A 15,517-nucleotide genomic window follows, 5' to 3' on the forward strand; every position below is an offset into this window, starting at 1 on the left:
CATGTGATGTACGTCTTCGTTTTCCTTGTCTGAGGTGATCTAACTCAAAACTTTATGACTGTTTTTGTTGCAACGATAATATTATCTTGGGCTTGTGAGTGTAAACTAAGGGATGATGGGAGTTTTCACTGTGAGTTTTCAATGAACTCCTACCGCTCTGCAGAAACTATGTCCTATAAAATTCCGATTTTTTTTTTTTTACATTTTGGCTAAAAAATGTGGCCAAAAGCAGCATAATTATAAATCTAAGACCACTGGGAACGCTTTTAAATTTTATCAAAAGATGACGGAGTGGAACTTTAAAACAGATCTGACTTTATTTCTGACGTGAGTCCAGATCACGTGTACAGGTGGGAATACAATAAGTGCAAACTCTGATCTGGACCAACCAAGCAGATCCAGAACTATGTGAAGAGCTGGCATCAGTCCACTTGCAAACTGACTCTGATCCAGTTTGCTTGTGTGTTATTAAAGACCGCCAACAATCCACTTTCCTTATGTGAATGTGTCCTTAGAATTGTATTTTTTTACTTTTGTTTATAGAAAATACATAATCAAGCAAAGAAGGAATTCAATACTTAAAAAAGTAGAGAACAGATGACTTACTTTTTAATGATTATGATGAGTCGGTGAGTCACTCAACACACAATGTTGGGAATTTAAATGGACATGAAGAAATTTTTCCAATTATTATTGTGAGGATTCTACCTTTGGATTTTTGTCATGTTCTGTTTTCCTTGTCTGTTTTTTTGTGGATTTAGTCATGTTAGAGTTTAGTGGTGAAATATTTACATTTCTGCCACCAAGTCCGGTCTCCTGCATTTGGGTCCTACACCAGTTCCTGGCAATCATAGTATAAAACAAGCATAAAAACTAGGAATCTTGTGTTTTTGTTTATGTCCAAATCTCCCAGAATGATTTGGACAACAGCTGAACAAAGAGACAGGAAAGAAAATTTCTGTACAAGTTTTATCCAGGAAAAAAATGTATTATTCATGAAACCATGAGATGATATGTTTGTTAGTACTTCCACTTCTTCTCTAACGTACTAAAATGTTGAAAAAAAAAGTTTTACAAAGCAGAATATTTCAAATGGATTTGAATATTCAACAGATTTCCTTGGAATATGGCATAGTTCTGTCTAACTTTATTTAAGAAAAACAGTTTCCTTTTACTTAAGATATGAATGTTTGTCACATACTTTTTTAATGCTTTTTTGCCTCCAAAACACAAGAAAATGTTATAAAACAAATGGTTGTACTATAGTACTTGTTGCTTGTTAGAGTCTAAAAGTGTCTACTTTTGGCGCCAGCAGTTACCATGTAAAAGAACAAGGAAAAGCAGTCTTCATAATGAGTTCTCCATTTTATCAGTGAGTCAAAAAAACAGGTTGTAGACTATAAACAAACATTGTATAGACTTACACTTGTATACTATAGAAGTGCTCTGAGTGGTCAGCCAGACCACAGAAGCCCATTTCCACTTAACATTCTTTAGAATATAAATAGCTGAGGAAACACACAAGTATTAGACATAAATATCATTTTTCTTTCTGTATCCAAAGAATTACAATTGTATACAACTCTTTTCCCTTGTAATCACATTGTGGTGGTAATGTAGCCTAATTTCTGTCTGGGAAACATCCACAGGCAAATATTGTTTTAACAAATGAAGCTCTGCATGTGGACTCCTGCAGCAGAGCTGGCAGGTTGACGGTTGGAGTGAAAAACAGGCTTGACAAACATACAGTCACGGACCCTTTTTTTTTTTTTTTTGTCTCCAAGCCAATCTTTTTTGTTCTTTCATAAAAAGTTTATTAAAATGATGAAATTGGCATAAAGTAAATGGAACTGTAATGTACCACTTTTTTTTCTTTGTTATTGTGTTCTTGAATAAAGCTCAAAGTAAATTCACTAAAACTTAATCTTTTAAAATATATATTTTATGCTTTTTTTGTTTTTACATAAATAATTTAGATATGTTCTGTGATCCAGAGTACATCTCTTTTTAAGACACAGACACCAAAAAATGAATAATAATGATAAAAAAAACAAAAAAAAAACAAAAGTCACAATTAAGTCATATTTTTGGGAGAAATTTAACAACATGTATTTAACATGTATTTAACAAAATACGGGAACAAGAATTATCATTTCATCTTGAAAGAAAAATCATAACTTTGCATACATAACAATACAGATGCATTCACAACTAAAGTAATACGTGTGTCCAGTTTTAATGTTAGATCAGGGGTCGGCAACCCAAAGTGTTGAAAGAGCCACTTTGGACTAATACAATAAAAACCAAATGTGTCAGGAGCCGCATAAATTGAAACAGCTTATAAAAGTCGTACACTGGTAGTAACACATGGAGAATTTGTCAAATAAACGATTACTTCTCCTGCTGCGTATCCTCTGTCATATAAGCTTCATTTTTGGCCTCATGACGAGTTGGTGAGACATTGCAGCGTCAAACTATCTGACTAAAGCTGAATAGCCTCATAATGAACATTTGAGCTTTTATTTTGACATTCCTTAATGACAGACACAACGAGAGGGGGTCCTGATCAGTCTCTCCCTCATTCTCACTCCAGGTGCAGGAAGAATTCAAACATAACAGGACAAAATCACAAATGTTCAACAAATGTTCAACAGTCAGACAACAAAACACGTTGACGAAAACCCAAACTTAAATCCAATTCCAGTCAGACAGGCAAAAGAATGGGTAACCCACAATTCCTTGCGCTGCCAGACCGACAGCAAGCAGCGTGTCTGAGACCATCACTACAATATGAATGAAATACAGTTTGTTTCATTGCTTTGATGAAATTAAAGAAATGCAATAAAGAAATACGATTTTTGATGTCATTTTTATTTAGAGGATTTGAAAAAAACACAAAAATGTAACGTGCACCTTTAAGGTGCTTCCACACTGGCCGCGTCAATCAACACTTTCAATGAAGAGTCAATATAAGCGCGTGCACACCTAAATTCCTGCCCTCCAAGTCTGGAGCGCGCGTGAGTCTTATAGTCAGACATTTAAAAGGACAGAGTTGTGAAAACAAAAGTCTTCAGAAAGATTTGGGGGATTTTCAACACTTTTACTTTCGGTTCTCCCTGTTGTAGATACAGATGAGCGCTAATGAACAGTAAAAATACAATAGAAGGAGAATCTCCTCCCCGCCACACACCGCACGCGGCCGGTGGATGAGACCTGCACATCGCCGCGCTCAGCAGGTGGTATCCACACCGGAGCAGCGCGGTCACGCACGCAGTGGCGGGAGGAGATTCTTCTTCTATTCTTCTTCTACTGTTCATTAGCGCTCATCTCATCTTGGTGTCATATTAACCTGACCAGACACAAACCGTAATGATTCATGTCTCCTTCGTGATCACGTTTGGTACTTCTGTGCTTTGAAGCAGACTCCGCCCACAAGCAGCTCCCGCGCTGAATCTTCAATCCGGTTCAAGATTTCCACGCACAGTTACAGCTCTGAGCTGCCGCGACTGTGCGTGGAAATCTTGAACCGGATTGAAGATTCAGCGCGCTCAATGCGTGCCGATTTGTACGTGGAGCTCGTGACCCGACTTCAAAACCCGCGTAGCAACGTGCGCTCACGTGCGCTCCAGACGCACGGGCAGGAATTCTGCTGTGCGCTGACTCAGACGGCGTGGAAGCATCTACACTCATCTCACAACAACTGGAAAACGTAAAGGATGTTTGTGTCATGTTTGTCCTCCTACAGAAATCGTATTAAAACAAAAATATTGTGGCAGCCTGACTGTTAATTTAGAAATAGTTCCTTGTTAGTGGGTGGAGTTAGTGTCTGTTCTTGTGTTGCATTATGGGACTTGAGTGTTTTACCGGCACCATGAGTGAGAGTGGTGTGTGTATGAGTGAGGGTCCTCACAGTGTCTGCTGTTCTGTGGTTCGGAACTGTTAATCAAAATGGTAGTCAAAAAATTGACACCAACAGGTCTCCATGACCTGCGTGTGCGCTTCTTACCCCAATCACGAGGGTACGTGCAGTATATGGGACATTAATGATGTCTGGATTAATTCTGCCAGTCATCTTTGGCTCTGCTACCACCCAAATCACAACAATAATTTCCTTCCAACATTTTAAATTGTTATCAAAACATTTGTGAAAAAGCGCCACTGAGCCGCAAGGGAGTGCTTGAAGAGCCGCATGCGGCTCCGGAGCTGCAGGTTGCCGACCCCCGGTCTGGGGTATCTGAAATATAAATACACGTTAGAACCACATATGTATGGGATGGTTTTGTCTCCTATGTATGGAAACTTATGGGACACTTTATATATTGGCACAACATATAGACAATTATTAAGATAACCATAGCATTAAGAACATGCTAGCAAGTCAACTAATCTCTTTACATCACTTCATATCTTCTACTGAATTCTTCATCCTCTGTGTCACTTTGAAAAAAATTTCGCCAAACCCAGCATAAGACTGAACAATGCTTCTTCTTCTGTGTTGCAGTCAGCAAATACTGATGCACACACCTACAGAACCCTCTATTGGTTGTTTTCTTTTATTTATTTATTTTAACTCACCTGAAACTGTCCATAAAAACTTCAACTTATATTCTGAACAATACAGTATACAGTGTTACCCAGCTTATTCGCGTTTCTTCATACGCGGTTTTACGTATTCGCAGATTTTTTTTCAGTCAAGTAACTTGTTACATGTTTGTTACAAAAACTCAGACGACTCGAGGCACTTGTAAGAAATGTTTGCGTCTGAAGGAGATGCTATAATAATATGGATCGGTAATGGACGTCCTTCGGCTGCGGGGTTCTCCATATTCGCGGATTTGGCACATTCGCGGATGCCTCCGGTTCCTAACCCCCGTGAACAAGGGAGGAATACTCTATGTCATTTTCTTATTCAAGACTTTTAGCTAAATCTTTTTAGTTTATATACAATGCAGGACTATAAACATGCTCCTTTAAAGCCAGAATGAGCAAGCAAGGGTGCATCACCTCAATGTTCTACACTTATTGTAACCATTTCATTCCTCACAGTTTGGTTTGGTCTCCTTGTTGAATATACATAATTGGTTACGTATTCAAGTGTGCAGTGTTGCTAGGTTGGTGATAATTTTCACATCTCCAGCTGTATGAAAGTCCCTCTCAACTGAAGTCTAAATATGACATAAAAGGTCGCTGATATCATTAGTAGTAGAGTGTTCTCTGATGTAGCATATATCTTTTTAATCATTCCACTCTTCCTTGGAGTTAAATGACCTGTCAAAGCAAAATGTTTTTGCTTCCAACGCTTATGACTAAAATTGTTCTTGCACACCTGATTGCAAGAACAAATGTCCTTCTTATTTTAGAATATGTGCACAATTTATAGTAAACTGAATGTAGGAGTAGCTTTACACTTTTTTTCTACACTGGAGTGGAAAGCAAATTTAAATTGATGTGTTTTTATCCACAACTTGCACAACACTGCAGCTTCTTCTCCTTACTTTCCTAAAGAAACATTTTCTTATAACAAAAATAAGTTCTTAGCACGTAAAATGTAAGCGTTTTCATCATAAAATCGCAGCTGGGCGAATCTTTGTTGATGATTTAAGCAGCAGTAGGGATTTCTGGCTCTCGTCGATGTGTGCTACCCAAAAGGTTATACAACATAGGAAGTACATTTTTTTTTTGCAAGTATGTTCTCTTTTTTGCCAGATTTCCCAGACCGGCTCCATGTGGAGACGTCAGAGTTGGTGCACACCATCCCTCTCCCTTCAGTGCACACAGTCTGTCACAGCGAGCGCGGGGATTTATCTCTGACAAATAAATCTGGAGCTATGATGACGAACTCTAGCTTCGACATGACTTGTAGCTTGCCTTGCCCACTTGTGCACCACCAATTGGCCCATCTGTCAATCATCTGGCCTCATGATTTTCATGTGCCTCGGATTATGTATCGTTTATCATTACAGCTCATCCAACCCCTGGAGCTGTCTATCATTTAACATAATCATCTCAGTTTCTCTCTCCCTCTCAGAAGGTTGCCTGCCTCCTTCTCCTTCTCCAGCTCCCTCTTAAATCATTTTTACTGTCAGAGCCACACTACAAAGTCTGCCCCTCCCTTTTCCTCCTCCACTTTCTCCTACTCTTTCTCTCATCTTTCTTGCTCCCTGCCCTGGATTTAAAACCTAATGAGTCCTCCACATTTCCTCTCTGCCGCTGGTAATTTCCATCGCCATTAATGTATCGAAATGACACATTAAATGGCCAACTGCATCCAATAGCAGCAATCTATACATCCTAGATGTGGAAAAGTGAAAGAATTCTAAATTATTATCAAAATGTAATCGATGATATTGGAAACTCCATCTAGAGCTTTGGACTCGCTGATTTTAACAAATGTGAAGAAATAAATCAACTGTAGTTTTTTTTTTAGAAAACCTTTCATGTACAATCTCAGAAGCTACTAAACAATAAGGGGTAGGGAGTGCTTGTGTCTACGCCTGGCCAAACTAGGTTTGTTTTATTTTAAAAATAATTATTCCTGTATATATTTGGGGTGTGCATTGGTAAGAGTCTGGCGATATAAGGCAGGACATATCACGATACATGAGTCTCAATAAGTATACCGATATATCTCAAGACAGTACCAGGAAATATTTCACTATTTTTTTTATTATGACTTAAGAATTATCTTATTCAAATATTTTTCACAAAAGTAACATCGTAAAATACATGTTATATAATGATTAGAACATTAAGCTCAAGCAAGATTGACCTACATGTTTGCTTAAAAATAATGAGTTAAATAATCGCCTTGGCAGTATTTTAAATTGATACAAGTATCGCTAAATAAAGTATCACAGTGTTTCACTGAAACAATATTTTCTCACACCCTGCTTGTGAGTGTGATGTAGAAGAAGCCACAAGCTCCCAGTTCTGGTCCGTTCGGATGCATCCACTTATAGAAAACTAGATCCATGCTGCTCGCCATTTTTGCTGCATCGGTAATGTTAGGTTGGGGTTCGAGGGGCTTTAAGCCAGCGGGAGAAAACATAAACATATAGATGATGGGAAGGGTATGGGCTCAAAATAAGGCCAAAAAGATTTTCAGCCTTACTGTTCTGTACATTCCTCTCAGTCGTGGAATTCCACCTTAACCCCAGGTTAAGGTGGAATTCGCTATAAAAAGTTACACCATCACTTTTGCCGGGTAAATTTTACTTCATATAATATATCCCATATGTAAAAAAAAATAGATATGACAACATGTCATAGATTAGAGTAGTTTCCTTTTATTTTCAACTGTGTTATATGTAACAAAATGGAAAATAAAAACATAGGAAGATCCTAAAAACATGCTTAAAAAATTACAAAAGAATTTGGAATTCAAAAACAAAAGATTCCTAATTTAAAATATATATATATATGCCAGTGACAAGCCAATTAGACAAGTGTCCATCAAATGTGGCACATTCCGAGACGACGCTCTGTCCCCATGCTGTTCTGCATAGGTCTGAACCCCCTCAGCCAAGTAATCAATAAGACTGGTTATGGATACAACTCAGAAATTGGGCCACCATCAGTCACCTTCTCTTCATGGATGACGTAAAGCTATACGTTAAGAGGGAGCACGACATTGACTTCCTGATCAACATCACCAGGATCTACAGTACGGACATTGGGATGTCATTCGGGCCTTTTTTTATTATATATATATTATTTATAATATTATATTATATTTATAACCCCTCTCACGGGTGGTTTCTCCTCCAAGCCCGGGTCCTCCACCAGAGGCCTGGGACCTTCAGGGTCCGGCGCAGTATCTTAGCTGTTCCTAACACTGCGGTTTTCTGGACTGAGATGTCTGAAGTCTTTCCAAGTTTTGGCTAATAACAGCAGAATAATATTTAAAAGACCACTGGGAATGCTTTTAAAACAGATCAAAAGATGATTGGAATGGGACTTAAATGATTATCTAAAAATTATAGCAAGTACTCCAATTTGATAGATCATTTATGCATCTAGTATAACCTTAAATTATGTATGTGCGAAATTATTGTGTTGCCTTTCCACACTGTTCAGAAATTATAAAGAAAGGGAGGTTTTATGTGGAACTAGGCTAAAACTTTAAATTTAAAGCCGTAATCATCACAAGTCTGAGTAGGTTTAAGTTTTAATGAAATCCTCGCCTTGCTATTCGCAGTTAAATTATTGCAATGGCCACTTAATGGGAGTAAATTTCATTCAAATTAGGCTCATTTTTACAACACACAATTTGCACAAAAGTCATGTTCAGGCGCTTCACATAAAACTAGTTAAATCTAATTACATACGAGCAAATTATTATAATTCAATATCTTTTAAATTCCAAATTAGCTTAATCCAGTTTAATCCAATTTATATAATCAGATTCTATTCTAAGGACTACGAAAGTGAAAGAAATACGGAACACAAAGAGTCTTACATTTCAAACCGCTAAAGGATTTTTTTTTCTTTCACAAATGGTGACAGAACAATAAACAAGTGTGTAACAGTGTGTTATAATGTGAAATATGTCAGGAGAAGGAGTTAAGGGATTTTCTATGAGCCTGTGATAAAGAAACTAATTATAGCAGAAGCGAGATAAACAAGATGGGATACAATGTGCCTTACAGCAAATGGGAGATTTGCAACTGTGGCTCAGAGGCATAATCATGAAAAAAAAAAATAATAAAAAGCTCACCAATATTTTAAAGAAGATGATTTTTACACGCTGATCCTTATTTGTGTATGTAACATGGACGTCCTCTGTTGAAGACATTTATTGTTAAGATAGAACTACAGGTTTTAGCTTCAATTCATGGTTAGAAATGTTTTTTTTTTAATAATTGTAAGCACTTTCATGAACAACTTTAGTTGTTTTTGCTCTTCTACTCAAATATAAACAGCTATAATACAGTCCTTGGTGTTTATCTTAATTTGTTCTATTGGTTTTTGCCATTCTAATAACCTAGTAAGTGTTGTGTTGCAAAACAGGACAGCTGAAGTCAGGCCAGGACTTGGGAAATCCTGGCCTGACTTCAGCTGTTTGTGGTGCTTCCACGTCCAGTGTGAAGCAGACGTCAGCATGCTCTCCATGTTGGAGCGATAGAAGGTCACCAGCAGGTTCTGGTGGAGATGCTGCTTCCTGAGAACCCTCAGGAAGTGTAGCTGCTGCTGATCGGGCTTGTTTACTGGGCTTGGGACAGCACAAGCAGGACAGGGGCTTGTGCCCTGTTGAGGCTGCATTTATCATTTCTTTTTTTTTTTGTCATTCGTTTGTCTGTCCATCCATACATCCATATGTTTTTTTTGGTCTTTATTTTCTTTTATTTATTTGTGTTTTTTTTTTTCTTTGTTAATTTGGGATTGTTGCAGGACATCACACTGGGGGAGTATGTCAGATTTGAGGGACATTGACCCCCCCTTGCCCATGTTTATACCCAGCCTTGGCTGAAGTCAGAGTGCGGTACACTTTTCCCAGAGGATAGTGGAACAACTAACTATTTCACATCATTTTCATGAACTGCTTGAGCTGAAAAGAGGAGCCTCATCAGGCTTAACGTGTTTAAAAAAAAACTTGCAAAATTAAAACCCTGCCTCTCTCTGTATTCCTCATAACAAATTGTGACTTATGGGTGCCTCATTTATTTTTGTTTCCCATTTTCTCCATCTGTCATGAGTAATAAATGCGTGACCTACTGGGCTGCGATGGTGAAAAGTCTGCAGATATTCCGTGGCATCAGCCCAGTCTCGGAGCAAAATTTCCCCTTGCTGCTAGCAGCAGCCACTGCTGCTGGAATCAAGCACGCTGATATTAGAGATGAGGGGGCGCAAGGAGCCTCTTCTGTGTGATCTCTGCAGCTCATTGCTGATGGAGAGGAGATAGTGTGTGGGAGCGAGCACATGCAAATGCTTATGGGAGGGGCAGATGAACAGAAAAGACTGAATTGATTTGCGGAGCATTTGGAGACAGCAAAACAATGAGTGTAGAGAAAAAAAATCATAAAAATACTCTGATATTAAAAACTATATACTGTTCCACTTTTACTCTCAGGCAGCATCGACATACTTTGTTCTGCAGATCTGATGCATGCATTTGTTGGATCTCTCACCAAACGACACTCTAATAAGCGGCGGAAATGTCCTTACTCATTTTAGTTTTCTTTAAAAATGTAAAGCACCAGCTGGAGACAATACTGGACTGTGTTATAATTGAGCTCAGTCAGCATAGCTGGGGAAAAAATGTCTCAGTGTGTTGGAATTATAAAGACAGCAGACTCATTTAAGACTCATTAAATATGAATAGATCTTCTGCGCTAGGAACAACGCAGTGCAGATCCTTCATTAATGCAGGACTTGCTTCATTTTGGATTGTTTTTTTTTTTTCGTTGCAACATTGAACTTTCAGTGATGTAAGCATGTCTCATCCAGGCCGGCTGAATCGGAGAAAAAAATAGTTCAGCAGTCTTTTTCTTCTTTAGGTAATCTTTGCTGAAGTTCCTGAACTGATTCTGTTCATTGCTGAGGCTTATTGCCGCTAAGATTTAGTCATTTCAAAGATGGGTCTATTAGAGGAAAATGCAATATTATATTCATGCGTATAATGTTTTTCTGAATCACTGTAGCTTCAGGGCAGAGGGTGGATATTATGTTATAAAGGTTTGTGATTATGATACTGTCTGTTTCAGATTTCAGTGATTAATTGGGAACAAATGAGAAAAGTCTAATAACAAGCCAATTATGTTTTATTGGCAGGAGTTTTTTTTCCTTTAAAAAGAACCTTTCATTCTGTTGATATTGGCTTGGTGATCCCAGAATGTTCATCTTAATGTCTTTATTGCCTTGTTTGGATTTCTTCTCTCACCTTTTGTTGCATTTCAAATGTTGTCCTTTCTAATGGGCGAATGTGTGTGTTAATGGAAGAATGGAAATGTGACAATGAAGTGATTTGGACCTTAATTAGGGTAGAAAGGCATTATATGTAGTTTACCAATATTCAAAACTGCAATGGTTTCACTAAAAACTCTACATAGACCAATCTTGATGATGTGTGACACATATACAGTCCTTTTTTGTAAGGGGTGACTTTCACATCAAAACTTTTGGAACAAAAAAACAAATTAATACGTAAAAAAATGGAACAAAAATAAATAAATCATTGGAAAAAGTGACTGGCTTTTTTCCTCATTTATATATATTTTTGGGTATGAGTTAAAGTTTAGGCTTAAGTTTTTAGGGGTTTTGATGGCAACAGAAAGACATTTAATGAAGGATGTCTTCAGTTCAAGCTGTTTGAATCATAACATATAAGACAAACTAAAGGATAACATGTCTGGAATAGATGGATAAGTGGATGGATGGATTTATGGAGGGGTGAATGGATGATGGATTTATGGAGGGCTGAATAGATGAGTGAGTGATGGATTAATGGAGGGATGAATGGATGATGGATGGATGAATTTATGGAGGGGTGAATAGATGGATGAATAGAGGATGGATGGATTTATAGAGGGATGAATGGATGATGGATGGATGGATTTGTGGAGGGATGAATACATGGATGGGTGGATGGATGGGTGAATTTATAGAGGGATGAATGGACTCCTGAAACTGTGTGAACAGGATGACCTTTAGAAAGAGAGCTTCTCCTCAATAGATTTTTTTCCAATACCAGTGCATTTTAAAGAAGACCTTATTGCATCTTCTAATGATAGCTCAATGGTTTCTGTACAATGAGGTGGGGAATGCAAAAACACTCACACCACCTTTGGGTTGCATTCACACACAGCACACTTTTTTGCAAACTAAAGATTGAAACACACCAAAGAAACTTTGTGAAAATCATCCAAGTGCATCAGCTGCTCATCTGGGGCTACGATTACCCAAAGCAAGCGCTAGAAAAAGAGAACGAAGAAGAATGTTTGTATGCTGGTTTGTCCTCAGTCATCTGACTTTTATATATTTTTAAAGAAAGCCCACACCTTCTCTGTGTTCACCCAGAAGACTGCCCAGAACACTTGTGTGATTTGCACTTCTTTTGATTCAGCCTGTGGGCACTTTCCTTCCAGTTGGACATGCACATAAACTTTTACTATTTGCTTTTGGGTAAGCCTGAACTTTTTAGTCCACTGCAGTGAACCACACTACAGTTACTCACAAAGACCTTCATTGTTGTTGGTGGTTCAGGTTTTGCTTTGCTTGTTTGGCCCAAACTAGAGGCTGTGGTGGAAGCTTGGCTGTGGACCAAATGAGCCAGTGTGAACATCTGTTTTTTTTTTTTAATGTTGTCTTGCTTTTTCCTGCTAAACATATTTAAAATGTTAAAAAAACATATTTGAACTGATTCCATTGGTAATCTTGAAGTTGAGCACAAAAACATCCAAGGATCACTTAAATTTCAGTTCCACAAGATTATTGTTTGCATGGAGGGACAATTCAGCTCTGCAGTGTGATTATCGAAGAACAGAACAGAATAATGAAACACTGCTCAACCTCACATGAAAATCAATGACTTGATCAGCGACACAGCGGTCCGACCCAGAACGCGTGTCTTGGTCTGCAGGAACTGCAGCAGTGGAAACTTTGGATGCATGCAAACTGTAGATCAATAAAATCTATTAGAAGTTCATCATGCAGCTCCTATCAAAACCACAAGGTCAGTTTAAAGAATGCATGCATGCATTTATTCACAGTAGACTGACGAATATAGTTTTCATGGATAAGTGTGAAAACTTTCAAAGTTACCAAGTGGGATTATTTGCTGTGTCAGAATTTGCAGTGCAAGTATCCTTGACTGCAATGAGATAAGGAATTATCCGGCTCCCCGCTTCACTGTGCCTCCCATCTCTGCCCTTCTTAATTTCTTCAGCCTGTCCAAGCAATGCTTCTTTGTGATTCCCTCCTCCTATTATTTACCTCTGTGGTATCAGGCACGCGAAAAAGCTTTAGAAAAATACAGACATTGTATTGACTCCCTCAGAGATAACAGGTAGTTTCCAGAGCAGAATTTTAATTTTTCATGTTCTCCCTTTGGTTAAATGTCACCTTCACGAGCATTTTATTTTTTTATGATTAATGGCTGATGTTTTCTAACATGCAAACACAACTAAGAAGACCTGTGTGGACTTGTTAAATGCCTTTTTCTGCATCTAAGGAGATGTTTTCCAGAGCTCTGTAGAATAACACGACTTGCAAATTAAACTTGGGATTAAAAGAATATGCAGGTAAATAACAAAACGCTGAAGTTTGTCAGGATTCACTGGCTGGAATGGAAAAACAAACAGCCTACATGATGGAATGTTTTTGTGTTTAGACATGTCATTTTCCATATACAGTTTGGAAGGTATACTGGGGTTTTTCCTTGCAGCTTTGCCACCCTCAACACGCTTTAATCTCATCTGCTTAACAGGGTTGGGCCAGGTTAGTTTGTGGATGGGAGATCATTTGGGACTTCCAGGTGTTTTAACGACTTATCCCGATGTAAATTATGTTTGGGATGTTCGTATTGTTCTCATAATGTAGGATATACGTCAAGATAATTAAGCTCAAAATTGCATTTCTGTGCATTCAAATCTTAAATTAGAAGCAGATGAAAAAATGATGTTTGAAAAAGAGTTTATTTGTAACTGAAAATATGCTGGGCGGGCCACAAGCCTGTTGCTCTGAGGTCTCTGCAACGGGGAAGAGAAGTGGGACGGGGTTGCTCCACTCCGGCCACAACTCAGAGGTGAATTTCCAACGAACCACTGCTGCTCTGTTTTCATCATAGACTGTAGAAACAATGGACAACTCAACCCCTCCCACCTCATGTTCCAAACAGGAATTACTTCCTGTTTCCAAGAAGTCAAAATCCCATCGACAGTTATTCTGTCGGAAAAAAACCACTTCTTCTGTCTACTTCAACTTTTCTTAATTCTGCTGAAAAAATATATCCTTTATCAGAAGTTATTCAAGTTATAAACTGACCAATGAGGGGCCTCAGTAAAAGCATGTGGTGCCTTGGCCCCACCTTGAACATTTGATAGTTAGCTTCTCCTGAGCTGCTTTCAGTGGAAGGGGTGTGGACTTTGAGCAAGCTCACTCATGATTGGTAACCGTAGTTTCCCTAAAACGTGACTCCGATTGACTCTGATTAATTGCTGTTGAGTGGCTCCAAAATGGCAGCCCCCGTGTCAGGAAGCATGATTTCTTGAGAGCCGGAGGTAAGACATTTTCTATGGGTGATGAGTCAAAACAAAAATCAAATAAAATCAATCATGCCTTTTTTTGGTATGAATGACCATTTAGGATAATTCGTTTCTGCAGCCAGTAGTTGTTCAGTTATTGAGAAAAAGAAACTGTAGATAAACTGTAGACATCCAGCTAACCTTCTAGACATTTTACACTTAGAAAAGATGCAGCATCACTGCTTCCAACCATTCTTTGCAACACTTATCCTATGTTGCCTGTTCATAAACTTGAAGAGACAACAGTGAAGTGAAACCCACTGAAGCATAGGAGGAGCACCTTGTTTCCTACACCAACAAAAGTAGAGGTTTAAAACTCTTGAAGCTCTTAAAGTGTGATGCTGACTGGCTTACTGTGAACTGCCTTTCTCCTTTCTTCCTAACTCTAAGGGCTAGAACTGTTACGCAGCACTCCAAAAGTCCGGTGCCTTCAGGAACTTTCTTAGTTTGTAAGCATGGATCAAATCAAGCTTTAGGTTATCTCTGTCTTCTTTCAATTGACAAGACAAAACAAAAAAAAGCAGTTTGTAAATGTGCATTATACATATTTTGGACTGTTTTTCTGTTTCCAAATAAACTAGATGGCTTTGAAAGACAGGAATGGTAATAATAGTAAGATAAATAAGGATTTCGGAAAAAAAATTTGTTAATTCTGAACAAAACATTGAACAATGATCCTATAATAAACCAGTTTTGATTAAAAAAAGTAAACATTTGTTTTATTATATTGTTTCTCTTTTAAACTTCGAAACTAAGTTTCTTCATCTAATACTACTACAACTAAGATTCTTTCAATCCTAATTCTAATTCTAATCCTTAGCTCTTCTCCTAATTCTTCATTTGAGGATGAAAAGTGATAAATAAACTAAAACTAAACATCTTAGAACAGATTTATCCTTTTACATGGCTGCTTTTAGAAAACAGAGGGTCAAGGGGAGAACAGACCTTGGACACACTTTTACACAATGCATCGCTTATCTGCATCTAGCCTGTGATGTTCTCATTGGACAAGCAGGGAGGGACTTCTTCTTCTTTTCTACTGTTTATTATGTCCACCACCTACAGTAGGAAGAGGCTTGGTGCGAAATGGCGAAGTGGTGCAAATCTCACAATTTGGGCACAAAACAGAACAAAGGGTTTGGTTCATTGCTAGCATCATCGTGGAAATGGATTATCATCACGTCAGGAGAGTAGCCTTTGTTTAACTGCATAACAACTGCTACACGTTTTGTACGTAGAGCCTAAAAAACGGTTGTAAAAATTTCCGTAGCTACTCA

Source organism: Oryzias melastigma, linkage group LG1 (assembly GCF_002922805.2).
Source record: "Oryzias melastigma strain HK-1 linkage group LG1, ASM292280v2, whole genome shotgun sequence".
NCBI lineage: Eukaryota > Metazoa > Chordata > Actinopteri > Beloniformes > Adrianichthyidae > Oryzias > Oryzias melastigma.